General features: G+C 45.4%; 1 long non-coding RNA gene across 3 annotated transcripts in view; it reads right to left on the bottom strand.

The window, feature by feature from the left end:
- Positions 1–14,673, bottom strand: part of LOC131765507 (uncharacterized) — a 347,130-nt gene that overhangs the window by 28,095 nt on the left and 304,362 nt on the right. For all 3 annotated transcript variants that reach the window (XR_010835624.1, XR_010835625.1, XR_010835626.1), the window contains one exon: positions 6,583–6,697. This is a non-coding gene — a long non-coding RNA (uncharacterized lncRNA). The remainder of the gene's footprint in view (positions 1–6,582; positions 6,698–14,673) is intronic.

The raw sequence follows: 14,673 nt of genomic DNA, 5'->3' as shown, positions 1-14,673 counted from the left end.
CTCAACGCTAACCTTAAATCTGTCAACCTTCATCAGTTTGTGAGACACATCTGTTCATTTCTGCCAAAGGAAATGGGAATTTCTAAGAGAGGGAAAATAAACCAAGCCACTTGTAGAGTGTGTTGATTATCTTGCATCTTTAGAGAAGTGCTGTTGGTGATTTGGATTCTTATGTGCTTGCTGCACCTCTTACGTAGATGCCAGCAAACACCCAGCTCCTCACTCACAAAGGGCTCCTTCAGAGCATGGGACGGGGAATTTCCTTCTCTCCAGCAGCCAGGCAGCTCAAAGCTCTCCTTTCAAACTTCCTTGAAAGAGCTATTTTCATCCTAGGTTTCTGGAATATTTTTTACCCCATCACCACCACCTAGCAAATGACATCTGATCATTAATTGCCTTTTAATGATTCCATCGTGACCGCATCTCATATTGTAAGCTGACGCGAATCCTCTTTGGAAGTAGCTGGTTATAAATAATAAGCACCATCACAAAGTGTTTAAGGTAAAATGGGTGGAAGGACTCAGACTTGGAGGAAGAACGCTACCAGTGATTATACAGGGCATTTTGGAGCAAGAAGAGAATGTCTATGTCGTAGCCCTCCGAGGTCAAGAAAGCATATGAGCCTTGGCCAAAGTCACACAGCTCATCCGTGGACAAATGGACTGAAAGAGAAGGTGCCTGATGATGACACGGTGCTGATTCCATCACGGTCACTGATCAGTCACTGATTCGGATACGTGGGGCTCCGGCCACCTCTACAGACGCTGTTGCATCCACACCCACTGCGTGGACCGAGCCAGAGGAGTTACTTTATTTCCCTTTTACCCTATTTGCTTTTCCTGCGGCCCTTGCTTAGATTGCAATGGAGTCTACTCTGCTTCTGAGGGTTACTATTTAGGGAGGGGGAACGGCATCCTCAGAGGTTGCGGGAGATGCGAGGCCATGGACCCACTGTGTCCTTGGCACTTTCCATGAAAACACGCAGGATGTAATTAAGCATCCAGAGGACACCCGGGTGCCCGGCAGCAACATGCAAAATTCACTGTTTTTCCCCAAACTCCCAAATACCTTGTGTCAAGTTTCTTTCCTCCCACCCTGCAAGCAACACTTTGGGAAAAGCACAGATTTCTCTTGAGAGTTTGTTGTTCTGCTTGTTCTTGGCTTGAAGGGACAATTCCTTGAGCGAAGAGCCTGCGGCTGCCGTGGAAATAAGAAGACAGAGAGCGTGCACCTGCTGACGAGGATTAAGGGCAATGAACCTTCAACGAACCGTGGCGGGTCCCTGCCTGATACCCTGCAAGGCTCCCCACCCGCACGCCCTCACAGGACCGAGTTCAAAAACTTTACCTGGTCCACAGGGGCCTCCCTGGCCTGCCCCTGTTGGCCTCTCCAGCCTCAGCCCATCGCATCACCCCCTCCCCTTCATCCCACAACCCAGAAACACTTCCCAAACACACGGAGCCTGGTCTTGACCCTGGACCTCTGCTCACGCAGCCCCTCCTGCCGTTCCTCCAGCCTTCTGAGTTCTCCCTTCTCCCCACCCTGGGCCCCGAGGGCCACTTCCTCTCTTACCCATGTGGCTTGATTTTTTTTTTTTCTTGCAGTATAATATTATCCCAACTATTAGGAAGATCCATTTCATCCTAGAACTCTTCATCTTCCCCTCAAAGTTCAGGGGTCCCAGAAACTATCCAAAGGGTTGACTCTTCCCTATAGGTCATGCACTCTGGGGTCACCTCTGGTTTTCAGTGTCATGTCCTTTGTGGTCCTAGCAGGGAAGCTATCTAAATCCTGCTTCAGCCTCAGGGCTTTGAGCCACTGGTCCTCGTTTACTACAACCACAGTGACCTGACCAGTAAAACACCTTTACTTCTCTGTTTCTTGGGAAATAACCCATGACCATCAATACTTCTCTTTCCTCCACCCTAGGAACTTTGGAGTCTCTTAAAGCCCCGAGGGGTCAGCTGGTCATGGCAAAACTAGAATATGGATAAAACTCAGGAGACCCAAGGCTTTTTCTAAGTGTTAAGATGAGTAAATGTAAGTGGGAGGACATGACCCAGACATTTCCATGGACTGAGTCAAAATTCAAGATTTACACTTTGTTCAGATGATCTTCACAGGAAGCATCTGAGGAGTATTTATTTTAAAATGCTGTGGCATAACTCTCTATATAATTATAGAATCACAGGCTGCTGGGACTTGTGCAAGATCTTCAATGCACCCACCTTTTTCAGATGGGGTGGCTGAGGCCAAGAGAGGAAAATTAAGGAATTCCAGTTTCTTCACTAGGACTAAGCCCTCTGTCCCCCAGTGCCACCTACAGCCACCTCATCCAGGGACCTGGCCTCTATTCATAGGCCCCTAAGTTGCACACAGAGAAGGAATCTCTGCCCCTCCCACAGGATCTGCCAGCAGCTTCACATCTCCCAACTGGGGCCACTACAGTGCATGCAGTTATTAGCAAGTCTGCCTGACAACATCAATAGCAAAATCTCCCTCTCTCCCCAAGGGACTAAGTGACTACACACGGGTGTCATGTTGTCTGAAGGTTCTTGTCCCTATTCTCTCTTTGTCTTCGAGCCCATCTCTTGGAGCAAGACAAACTGGGAGGGTTCTAGGGATCCTCCCTCCACTGTTTCCTGGTGGAATAGCTCTTATAAATAGAATCTTCTTTGGGATTAGAAGTCCACCATGTAGAGCAATTCAGAAGCTTCCATAGTTCAACACTGCTTCCCTTCCTATGTAGCTTTCTTCCAACCTTGGGTTCTTGAGCCTCACTATGACTTCCCAAGGACCCAGAACTTTTTTAAAGACTTTATTTTTTTTTAGAGTAGTTTTAGGTTCATAGCAAAATTGAGAGGAAGGTACAGAGACTGCCCATGTCCCCCTGCCCCATCACATGCACAGCCTCCCCATTACCAACACCCCCACCAGAGTGGCACGTTCTTTACAGTCGAAAACCTACACTGAAACATCATCATCCAAAAGCTACAGTTTACATTAGGGTTCACTCTTGGTGTTGTACATTCTATGGATTTGAACCAATGTGTAACGACAGGTATCCACTCTTACAGTATCACACAGAGTCTTTCTGCTATTATCTTAAACATCCTCTGGGCTCTGCCTGTTCATCCCTCCCCAACCAACCCCTGGCAACCACTGACCTTTTGACTATCTTCACAGTCTTGCCTTTTCCAGAATGTCATATAATTGGAAGCATATAGTATGTAGCCTTTTTAGATTGGCTTCTTTTACTTAATGATATGTATTTTAGATTCTCCCATGTCTTTTCATGGCTTGATAGCTCATTTATTTTTAGTGCTGAATGATATTCAATTGTCTGGATGTCCCAGTTTATTTATCCACTCACCTACTGAAGGACATGGTGGTTGCTTTCAATTATGAACAAAGCCGCTATAAACATCCATGTGCATGTTTTTGTGGGACATAAGTTTTCAACTTCTTTGAGTAAATACCAAGGAGTGCAACTGCTGGATTCTATGGTAAGAGTATGTTTAGTTTTGTAAGAAACCATTACAGTGTCTTCCAAAGTGGCTGTACCATTTTGTGTTCCCACCGGCAATGAATGAGAGTTCCTGTTGCTCTGCATTCTCTACAGTATTTGATATTGTCAGGGTCCTGGGTTTTGGCCACTCTAATAGGCATGTAGTGGTATCTCACTGTTGTTTTAACTTGTGTTGCCCTGATGGCCTATGACATGGAGCATCTTTTCATATGTTTGGTGAGGTGTCTGTTAAAGCCTTTGGCCCATTTTTTAATTGGGTTGTTTGTTTTCTTATTGTTGAATTTTAAGAGTTCTCTGTATATTTTAGATGGCAGTCTTTTATCAGGTGTGTCTTCTGCGACCCAGAACTTTTGACTCTCTAATTCAGAGACAATTAAGACCCCTGGGATAGACCAGAGCTTTAGGATTCAGATTCCCAAAGAGATGGGTCTGAACTAAGTGGAACCCCAGAGAGGACTCTGTCATGAGGAGTTTGATGAGTGACTCTGTTCCTGTTGAGAAAAGGCAGTCCATTCTTAGGAGGCAACGCCACTGAGACTTTAGGAGTCAGACGCGTACAGTGTCCAGATACCCACAGGGCACTCACTATGTTCTTGGTACTAAATCTAACCATAGGCATAGGCATCACTGGTAGGAGCAGCAGTAATGTCTAATATCTTTGAGCACTGGTGCTTTCTGTGAAATATCTCATTTTATCTTCAGAATAATCTTATGAGGTAGTATGGTTGTGACAGGCTGAATAATGGCCCCCCAAAATGTCCACAACCTAAACCCTAGAACCTGTGAATATGTTACCTTTCATGGCAAAAGGGGTTTTGCGGATGTGATTAAGTAAAGATCTTGGGATGGGGAGATTTTCCTGGATTCTCTGAGCGGGCCTAACATCATTACAAGGATCCTTAAAGGAGGGAGGCTGGAGGGTCCGAGTCGAGGAGATGTGATGATAGAAGCCAGGGTGATATGGAAGAGGGAAGATATTGAAGATGGAAGGGGACCATGAACCAAGGAATTCAGGTACTCTCTAGAAGCCAGAGAAAGTAAGGAAACAGACTCTCCCCTAGAGCCTCCAGAAGAAGTGTAGCCCTGCCATACTAGATTTTAGCCCAGGGAGACCCATTTCAGACTTCTGACCTCCAGAATTATGACACATTTGTGCAATGTTAAGCCACAAAGTATGTGGTAATTGCTACAGCAGCAATATGAAACTAATACACCCATCATTATTCCCATTTTACAAATGAAGAAACAAAGATGCAGATAGGTAAAATAACATTTCCTAAATGGTACATCTAGCAACTGGCAGATCCAGGACTTGAACCCAGGTAGTTTGATTCCAGAGCCAGGATTCTTAGCTACTAAACCATAATGCTAACTACTAATTGAATCCATGAATTAATAAATAAACAAATAATGAAGATTCATCCTTGAGGTTATAGAGATTAGAATAAAGTTAAAAGATGATGTAGAAACAACAATGCAGGACCCAGAAGGCATCTAACGCAGGTAAAACATACCATAATTTCCTTTGTAGAAGAGTTACTATAAAAGGAAATGATCAAGTTTTGCTGGTGGGAATGCAAAACGGTTCAGCTGTTGTGGAAAATAATTTACTGGTTCCTCGAAAAGCTAAACATAGAACCATATGACCCAGCAGTTCTACTCCTACACTTATACCCAAAAGAACTTTTTAAAAAAGTACTGAAACAAATATTTGAATAGATGTGTTCATAGCAGCACTATTAACAATAGTCAAAATGTGGAAATAACCCAAATGCCCATCAACAGATGAATGGATAAATCAGCTGCAGTATATACGTATGATGGAATATTATTCAACCATTAAAAAAGGAATAAAGTGCCAAACACATGCTACAACATACATGAATCTAGAAAACATGATGTTAATTGAAAGAAGCCAGGCACATACACTGTATGATTCTATTGATATGAAATAGCCAAAATAGGTAAATCCATAGACAGAGAAAGCAGATTGGTGGTTGCCAGGTTGGGGTGGGGCTGGAGAGGTAGTGGAGAATAACTGCTTCACAGAAAAAAGGGCTTCATTTGGGGGCGATAAAAATGTTTTGAAACTAAACAGAGGTGGTGATTGCACCACACTGTGAGTGTACTAAATGCCAATAATGATTAATTTTACATTATATGAACTTAGCCTCAATACAAAATAAAATAAAATAAAGGAATACTGAAAAAAAATTATCAAGGAGGGCTTTCTAGAAGATGCAGAACTTATTCTGGGCCTTGAATGATGACTGGGATTAGGCAGGCTAGGAGGAGATGGAATAGTAAGCAAAAACTTTAACATTTAGACATTAAACATTTAACATTTAGACATTCTTGCAAATCTGCAAGTTCCTGCAGGGTCTTCCCCAGGCCGGCCTTACATAATCCCTTGCAAAGACTCCACCCAGCACTCCCTGCAGATCCTGCAGGCATTATCAAGGGCGCTCCCACACATTTGCTGATGGCTTTACATAAATTGTGTGAAAAAGAAGACTTACTGGAGAACAAAGTGCTAATATCAGAAACACTGGGGCAAGTTCCAAGTGATGCAGAAAGCCAGAGAGCACCCCAAATTAGTCCAAGGCTTGTGGTCAGGAGATCTGAGAGACTGTGCATCACGTGACCCACCTCCCACTCCTGGTGGCACTCACAGTTCTGTCGTGCAGCCCATCTGCCATGATCTACCTGGCCCTTCCCCACCATTACCTGACCCCTCCCAGAATTCCTGTCAAGGCCATAGGTCAGGTGTCCCTGAAAAGCTACAGGGGTGTAGGGAGGGCAGTCCTCTGTAAGAATTTTTTAAAAACCCAGCTTTTCTCAGTCATCAGTCACACGGCCTGAGGAGCAAAGAAAATGCCAATGGCCTCCCTGAAGGCAGAAGGCTGGATCCACCTTTCTTCAGGAAGCAGAAGCAGTTCAAGGCCCCCAAAGTGAGTGAGGTTTGCTTCTACTCCCTGCCCCTCTAGGGAAGGATTTGAGGAACTGCTTTGAGGAAGTCAAGGCAGAACTCATGTCTACACCCAGTTTTCTACCTCTGAGCTCCAAGTTACTTCTGTGGGAGCTTCCCAATGCCGTCTTTGGTCACACACTGGGGTCCTCTGGTTCCTTCCCGCAAGCCCAGCCAATCAGTCACAGCAGGATGGGAAGCTGCATGGAGAGAAGTAATGAGATACATTCAGTTCTGTTTACAAATTGCTTTCAGCCCTGTGGAGAGAGGTAATTCTAAACGTGAAATGTTACTGCCGCACAAGGAGGATGTGTGGCTGATAGCTTTGCCTGACCTACCAAGGCTCAGGGCAAAGCCACCGCCCCCCCCGTCCGAGGGCCTCATTCCTCATGCAGAAACACGGGCACCGGCAATAGAGTCCATCTCTTCTCCAGGCAGATGCATCATCCCATCCAAGTCCAGAGATCTTTCCTCTGAACTCCTTCAACCCTCTCTATTTGCATACTTGCTGGGTATGTCACAGACAGCCTCGTTCATTACCTTTTTTAATAGGTATGCCTTTCATCTAGTACCAGCCTGGCAATCCATCCAGGGGGTAGAGTTAGTTTTCTTCATCCTGAACTCTCATTGAATGTGTCTTGGTGCCTGCCCATATATACGCTGGCTGACAGAATGTTGTGCATTTATATTCTTGCTCCTGTATCACCAATACTGCAAGCCTTTGTGATCTTAAGATTTATGCAGACAAGTAGTAAAATTGTTAACATTTATTGCATGCCTATTGTGTGCTAAGCACAGTGCTATGTGCTTTATACACACTTTCTCCAAACCTTATAACTACCTGCAAGGATCCTATTCTCAAGGGACGGTGAAAGGCAGTGCCATCTCTACATCCTCAGCTCTCTCTCTCCCTGAGCCACACCAACTAGTTTCCGCTCCTACCTTCCTGCCACTCCCCCAAAACTGCCTTTTCTGATATTGCCTACAACCCCCGTGTTGCCAGAACCGATGGCTACGCTTTGGAATTCGTCTTGCTGAACCCAAGCAGCATCCCACTGGGCTGACCACCCCTCGATCTGGAAATATCCTGCTCTTCGCTTCTAGACATCATGCTGCTGGTTTTCCTTCTATCTCCTGACACCTCTTGACCACTTTGTCTCAGGCTCCACATGGGTTGAGGGAGAAGTTCTGGGGCCAGATTGCTGGGTTCCTACCCTAAGCTCCTCCAACTACTAACTGTGACCTTGGATACCTGTTTACTTCATAGGGTTACTGTGAAAATAAAGAAATAAATTCATGCAGCACCTTTAGAACAATGCCTAGCCCATAGTAAGCCCTCATGAATGCTAGCTCTTTGTAAGGTCATTATGATAACCTATTATTACACCATGTCTAAATGTCGAAGTTCACAGAGCCATTCTGGGTCCTCGTCTCATATCACTTTCACCTAAGGCAGCCTCGCTCATCTCCGTGATTTCCGATGACATCTGTATGTTGGCATCTCCAAATTCCTATCCCCAACCCAGATCTCATTTAAGCTCCAGACTCATTTATGCAATCGCCTACTCGACACATCCATTTGGACGTCGTGCAGGCACCTCAATCGCCACGTCAGAAACGGAACGTTCCTCTTCCACTTGGCCCTCCTCTGCCTTCTTCATCACGCACAATCGCACCATCGTGCGCCAGTGGTGACTTAAGTAAGAGGCCATGGGATCATCCCTGACACTTCTTTTTCTCACACCGCCCACAGTGAATTCATTGTTGCAAGCTTCCAATTTCACCTTCAAAGGATATCTTAACTCCATTTCCCTTTTCAACATTTCAATTGCCATCACCCTACTCCAAGTTGCAAATCTCCCTGTTTTATCTTTACCAGCCCTAGATTCCTTTACTTACTTGCAACAATGAGGAAGCTCTTGGTGGTGGTGGTGGTGGTATCCTTTTAATGTTTTAATGTAAGTCAAATCATGAAGTCGATATGCTTAAAACTTTCCAATTGTTTTCCATTGTCCATAAGAAAAAATCCAATTTCTCACTGTGACCCTCAGGACCCTTCAGTCTCTGCAGTGTCATCTTGCCACCGTCTCCATGGCTGACGCTGCTCCTGCTACACTGGGGCTGCCTCCCTTCTCCACCCACAGGCAGCTCCTTCTCCAGCCTGCTGCCTTAGCCCTTTTGTTCTCCGAACTGCTTTGGCAGCCTGGGGAAGCTTCTGGAGCCCTGCTTGGGAAGTTTGTTAGTGTATAAAATAAAATGCATAGGATTACAAAGGAAACAAATTATATCAAAATACAGTTATCAAAATATTATTTTAAAAATATATGTGGGGGGCTTCCCTGGTGGTGCAGTGGTTGAGAGTCCGCCTGCCGATGCAGGGAACACGGGTTCGTGCCGCGGTCTGGGAACATCCCACATGCCGCCGAGCGGCTGGGCCCGTGAGCCATGGCCGCTGCGCCTGCGCGTCTGGAGCCTGTGCTCCGCAACGGGAGAGGCCACAACAGTGAGAGGCCTGCGTACCGCAACAACAACAACAACAACAAATATATATATATATGTGGAGACTTCCCTGGCAGTCCAGTGGTTAAGACTTCACCTTCCAATACAGGGGGTGTGGGTTCGATCCTTGGTCAGGGAGCTAATCCCACATGCCTCGCGGCCAAAACACCGAAACAGAAGCAATACTGTGGGCTTCCCTGGTGGCGCAGTGGTTGAGAGTCCGCCTGCCGATGCAGGGGACACGGGTTCATGCCCCGGAGCGGCTGGGCCCGTGAGCCATGGCTGCTGAGCCTGCGCTCTGCAACGGGAGAGGCCACAACAGTGAGAGGCCCGTGTACCGCAAAAAACAAAAACAAGCAAACAAAAAGAAGCAATACTGTAACAGATTCAATAAAGACTTTAAAAATGGTCCACATCAAAAAGAAAAGTCTAAAAAAATTGTAATTAAATAAACTTTTTAAATGAAAATAAAAATATATGTGTGAGGTACCACTTTGGTGAGGGATTTTTTTTTTGCATTTCAAGGTCTGATTCCTCTTGCTAGAGAGATGGGTTTGCGAATTCAGAGTAGGGTTGTTTAAAATGTATTTCACATTTTATTTATTTATTAATTTTTCTCTGTTTTGCTTTATTTCTACATTTTTAAAAACATCTTTATTGGAGTATAACTGTTTTACAATAGTGTGTTAGATTTTCCTTTACAACAAAGTGAATCAGTTATACATATACATATGTTCCCATATCTCTTCCCTCTTGAGTCACCCTCTCTCCCACCCTCCCTATCCCACCCCTCTAGGTGGTGACAAAGCACAGAGGTGATCTCCCTGTGCTATGCGGCTGCTTCCCACTAGCTATCTAATTTACATTTGGTAGTGTATATATGTCCCTGCCACTCTCTCACTTCGTCACAGCTTACCCTTCCCCCTCCCCATATCCTCAAGTCCATGCTCTAGTAGGTCTGTGTTTTATTCCCGTCCTACCACTAATCTCTTTATGACATTTCTTTTTCTTAGAGTCCATACATATGCGTTAGCATATGGTATTTGTTTTTCTCCTTCTGACTTACTTCACTCTGTATGACAGACCCCAGGTCTATCCACCTCATTACAAATAACTCAGTTTCATTTCTTTTTATGGCTGAGTAATATTCCATTGTATATATGTGCCACATCATCTTTATCCATTCATCTGTCATTGGACACTTAGGTTGCTTCCATGTCCTGGCTATCGTAAATAGAGCTGCAATGAACATTTTGGTACATGACTCTTTTTGAATTATGGTTTTCTCAGGGTATATGCCCAGTAGTGGGATTGCTGGGTCATATGGTAGTTCTATTTTTAGTTTTTTAAGGAACTCCCATACTGTTCTGGTGAGGGATTTTGATAGCGGTGGAAGCTGTGTGTATAAGGGGCGGCGGGGTGGGCATGAGGTTTATGGGAAATCTGCATAGTTTCTGCTCAGTTTTGCCATCAACTTAAAGCTGTTCTAAAAAACATCCCTTAAAGAATTCACTTACGATGTAGCAATAATTCATGTGCTTCTTTCTTTTCTAAAAAAAAATTCATTTTATTTATTTATTTTTTGGTTGCGTTGGGTCTTTGTTGTTGTGCATGGGCTTTCTCTAGTTGCGACAAGCACGGGCTACTTTTCGTTGTGGTGTGCAGGCTTCTCATTGTGGTGGCCTCTCGTTGCAGAGCACGGGCTCTAGAGTGCAGGCTCAGTAGTTGTGGCACACGGGCTTAGTTGCTCCGTGGCATGTGGGATCTTCCCAGACCTGGGATCAAACCCGTGTCCCCTGCGTTGATGGTCAGATTCTTTTTTTTTTTTTTTTTGGTATGCGGGCCTCACTGTTGTGGCCTCTCCCGTTGCGGAGCACAGGCTCCGGACGCGCAAGCTCAGCGGCCATGGCTCATGGGCCTAGCCGCTCCACGGCATGTGGGATCTTCCCGGACCAGGGAACGAACCCGTGTCCCCTGCATCGGCAGGCGGATTCTCAACCACTGCGCCACCAGGGAAGTCCCAACGTGCACTTCTTTATCAAGGCATTAACTAACAAGATCCAGCAATGGGTCTAATAACTACCATAATTTCAACCTGATATAATAGCTGCAATTTTCACTGGTGACAAGGTCATACACAGTCACCACTAACACTACCATGAAATAAGGCCAAATTGAGCCTTATTGTCCAAACCAAATTCTCTCCCTTGTTCTTCGACTAAGTAACTCCTACTAGCCCTTCAGCCCCAGAATTCCCTTCCTTGACCCCCCAAACTAAGAGAAGATGCTCTGCTGTTACCCTCTGTCCCTAACCCCATTTTTATATCTCCAAATTTATCTCAAATTATAATCACATATGCATTTGCTTGCCTGCTTAGTAACTATGTCACCAGATTGAAAGCTCTGTGAGACTGGAATGATACGTACTCTGGTCAGTGATGGAGACACAGGAGGGCACAGTTCAATGAAGGAACGAATGAGTTGCTCGTAACTGGTAGGCAACGCAGCAAGGCTATAACAACTCCTAAGGTTTTGCTCGTTCCCTGTGCCACATTAAACCATGTTAAGAGCTGACTTCTGCTTTACACACACATACCTTCTTTTATTATCTTCCACTGATCTCTCTGCTCAACAGAAAAGTTACCTATGTCAGCCTTCAGAGAGGTTACCTCTACCAAAAATATTTATAGTTCCAATGGTAGCTTTTGCTGAAAAATGGCCCCCAAATGGGTTCATGATTTTAAGTTATTTTTGTGAAAAGTTAAATGATTTCCGATCTATTCAGTTCCTAAGAAACAGAACTGCGATGATAAGGGTAATAATAAACATTTACTGAGTGTTCTAGGTACTCTTCACATATTAGCTCATTTAGTCTTTACTGTATCCCTACTTCACAGTTTAGGAAAGGGAGACACAGAAACATGATGAGTCCAAGCCAACAACTACACCCTGTTCCCCCCTCCACCACCATATGTACCTATTTTCAATTTTTCTCCAGCGTTCCCTAGAGCCTGAGATTTGATAACAGAGATTCTTAATGCAAACAGATTCTCGAAGGGATGGCACCTTAACCCATTCATCTCAACTAATACACTACCCAGGACTAGTCTGTCATCAAGTCAGCTAGTCTTTCACCTTGGGAATCAAAAAGCAATGATACAAGTTCAAAGTTCAAGGCTCAAAAAACCTGCCTGGGGAACAGGGGTCATCACATTAGGATGCCCAGAGCAATAAACATGGGAGTGGAGGGGCGAGTGAGGGGAGGATGTGTAGAACAGAATATGCCACCCCAAAGTTACCACTGTGGCATAAGGATTACTTTGAGCTAAAAGCAATTGAGAAAAAGTGGACACAGGATGAGTTCTCTACAGTCCCCCTGTCTACCTGAAAACAGATCCTAACTCTCGCCTGGGGAGGTGTCCTCCCTAACCCACTTCCCATACTAGGAGGGGAATAACAACCTTATCACCAGAGGTGTGATGGCACCAAAAAAGAGTTTATACAAACCTTACTAACTAGTCCTCAACTACCAGCAGCTTCCCCATATATTTGCCTTCCTTCAATTTGCTAACCGCAGAATCTCAAAATCCCCTTCCTTTGTCTTGTCACTTCTCTTTAAATGTATCCTCTTTTCCCCAGATGGTTTAAAAGCCTCCAAGCCTAGCTTTTTCTCTGAGAGTTTTCTTTCTATGAAGCCGTCCTGTGCCACATAAAACTTTAAACATCAAATAAATTTGCATGCCTTTTCTCCTGCTAATCTGCCTGTTGCCAGCTTTTTTTGTTTTTATCTTTCTGTTTTTTCACAGACCTAGCCAGAGAATAGAAGAGGGTAGAGGAAACTTTTCCTCCCCTACAGATGACAGATGAAAGCACCAAATTCCAGCTCAGAAGAGCCAGACCTTACGAATATTTCCTCGTTGGGTTAGGTTTAAAGCTGGGTTAAAATTAGAGTTTGAATCTACAGTGATAAGATTTATTTATAGTTAACATCTGGACCAAGGTAAGGGTTAGGATCAGGCTGTAGGTCAGGATGAGAACCCCGTTTGAAGTGAAGCTTGGTTCAGGCGGGGCTGGGCTTCCACCTAGACCTTAGCGTTAGGTTGTGTATTGGAAGCTGTTGAGATCTGGTTTGGGGTCAACGTTAAGAGTTGAGAGTTATTGTCACAGTCCAAACTGCCTCAGGAAGACAGCTTGGAGGTTCTACTAAAAGTATTTATGTCTGAATTCAGGTCTTTAAGAATGTTGTCCTTCAGGCTACTGACAAAGACCAGAGGAAGGATGTGTGGCCAGCCTGCGTTTTGAGTAGAGATGTGAGATAGGTTTATGTGCGTTGGTAAGTGCAGATGACTGTCTGGGATTGCATCTGGTGTAGACAATGCCACAGATCTAGAAGGCGTATGCTAGACCCTACTACTGCCTAGAGCAGTTTTGCCCCCGGCTCCCTGGTGTTGCTGCAAGCGTGATGGAGAAATCCAGGGTTTCAGACCTCTCCCCACCCGAGAGTCACTGCAGAACCAGCCCTCCTCCCCTGGCTTGCTCACATTCCCTACTCTCAAAGCAGCAGCTCGTATCCCTCAGAGAAAGTGAGGGGATACCTGAATCCCCACACCACAGCCTCAGTCCCAAACAGCTCTGACTGGCTCTCATTCAAGCCTCTTTTCCCAGGCCGCTGGACTTGGAGCTGAGTGTCTCAGCCTGGAGGGAATGTGGGGGACGGTAAATGGCGAGCACTGAGCCCCCAAACAAGAGGAGTGAGGAACATGTCAGACTAACGGACAATTCCCAGAACAGTGCTGGCCTCACCCAGATACTGCAACTCTCTCTGCTCCGGTGGTGGTAGGTGGGCCTTGTCCAGTGGAGAGGCCACCACGGGAGCCTCATAAGTGAAATCAAACTGCAGAGTTTGATTCTGATGATTTAGCTGCTGAGAAACGCCAGGGGTTCATTTCAGTCATCAGGGCAGTAACAACAAGGAGACATGGCCCCCAATTAGGAAAGGACACACGACACATCTGTGATACACAACACAGCAAAGAGCACAGGGAAACTCGGCCTCTTTTAGGAGACCTCAAGCTTGCAGACGCTCCTCTCCACTCCTTCCTGGGACACCAGGATCTGATTTGAACAACAAATACCCACACTCTTCAGAAAGCTTTCCTGAGAACCATTTGAAAAAGCAATCGGAAAAGAAATCACCCTTTTCCATTGGGAAAACTTTATAATTGGAGGTACATTCCTCCCCAAAGCCAGTACAAGATAAGAAGGAGGGCGCAGAGACCTGGGTTCTAACCTAGAAAATGCCACTCGCTGTGCCACATTGAGAGACTGGCTCCTTTAGGACTCGGACTGGCATCTGTGAAATTGGGGTATTAGCTGTGCAGCCCCGCCTCCCAGGGTACTGGGGCCACGTTGTAAAGGAGCAACGCTTGATGCAAAAGCCAGAGAGCTCAAGCAAACACACCTGTTACCTTCACAGATCGCACGTGTGACATGCTCAAAGAGCAATGACCTGGGGAAATGGCAGAGTGCAAACAAATATGCAGTTTGCCCCTGGTCCTGCAGGAACGGCTGGGCCTCCTCCGAGGTGGGCTCCTTCGACTAATTGACCCCCAAGTCACCAAGTGCTCTCACCACACAGACTGCCTGTGTCCTTCCCTAATTTGGGGCCATTTCTCCT

This window comes from Kogia breviceps, chromosome 11, assembly GCF_026419965.1.
Source record: "Kogia breviceps isolate mKogBre1 chromosome 11, mKogBre1 haplotype 1, whole genome shotgun sequence".
Lineage (NCBI taxonomy): Eukaryota > Metazoa > Chordata > Mammalia > Artiodactyla > Physeteridae > Kogia > Kogia breviceps.
This window is presented reverse-complemented; position numbering and strand designations above follow the sequence as displayed.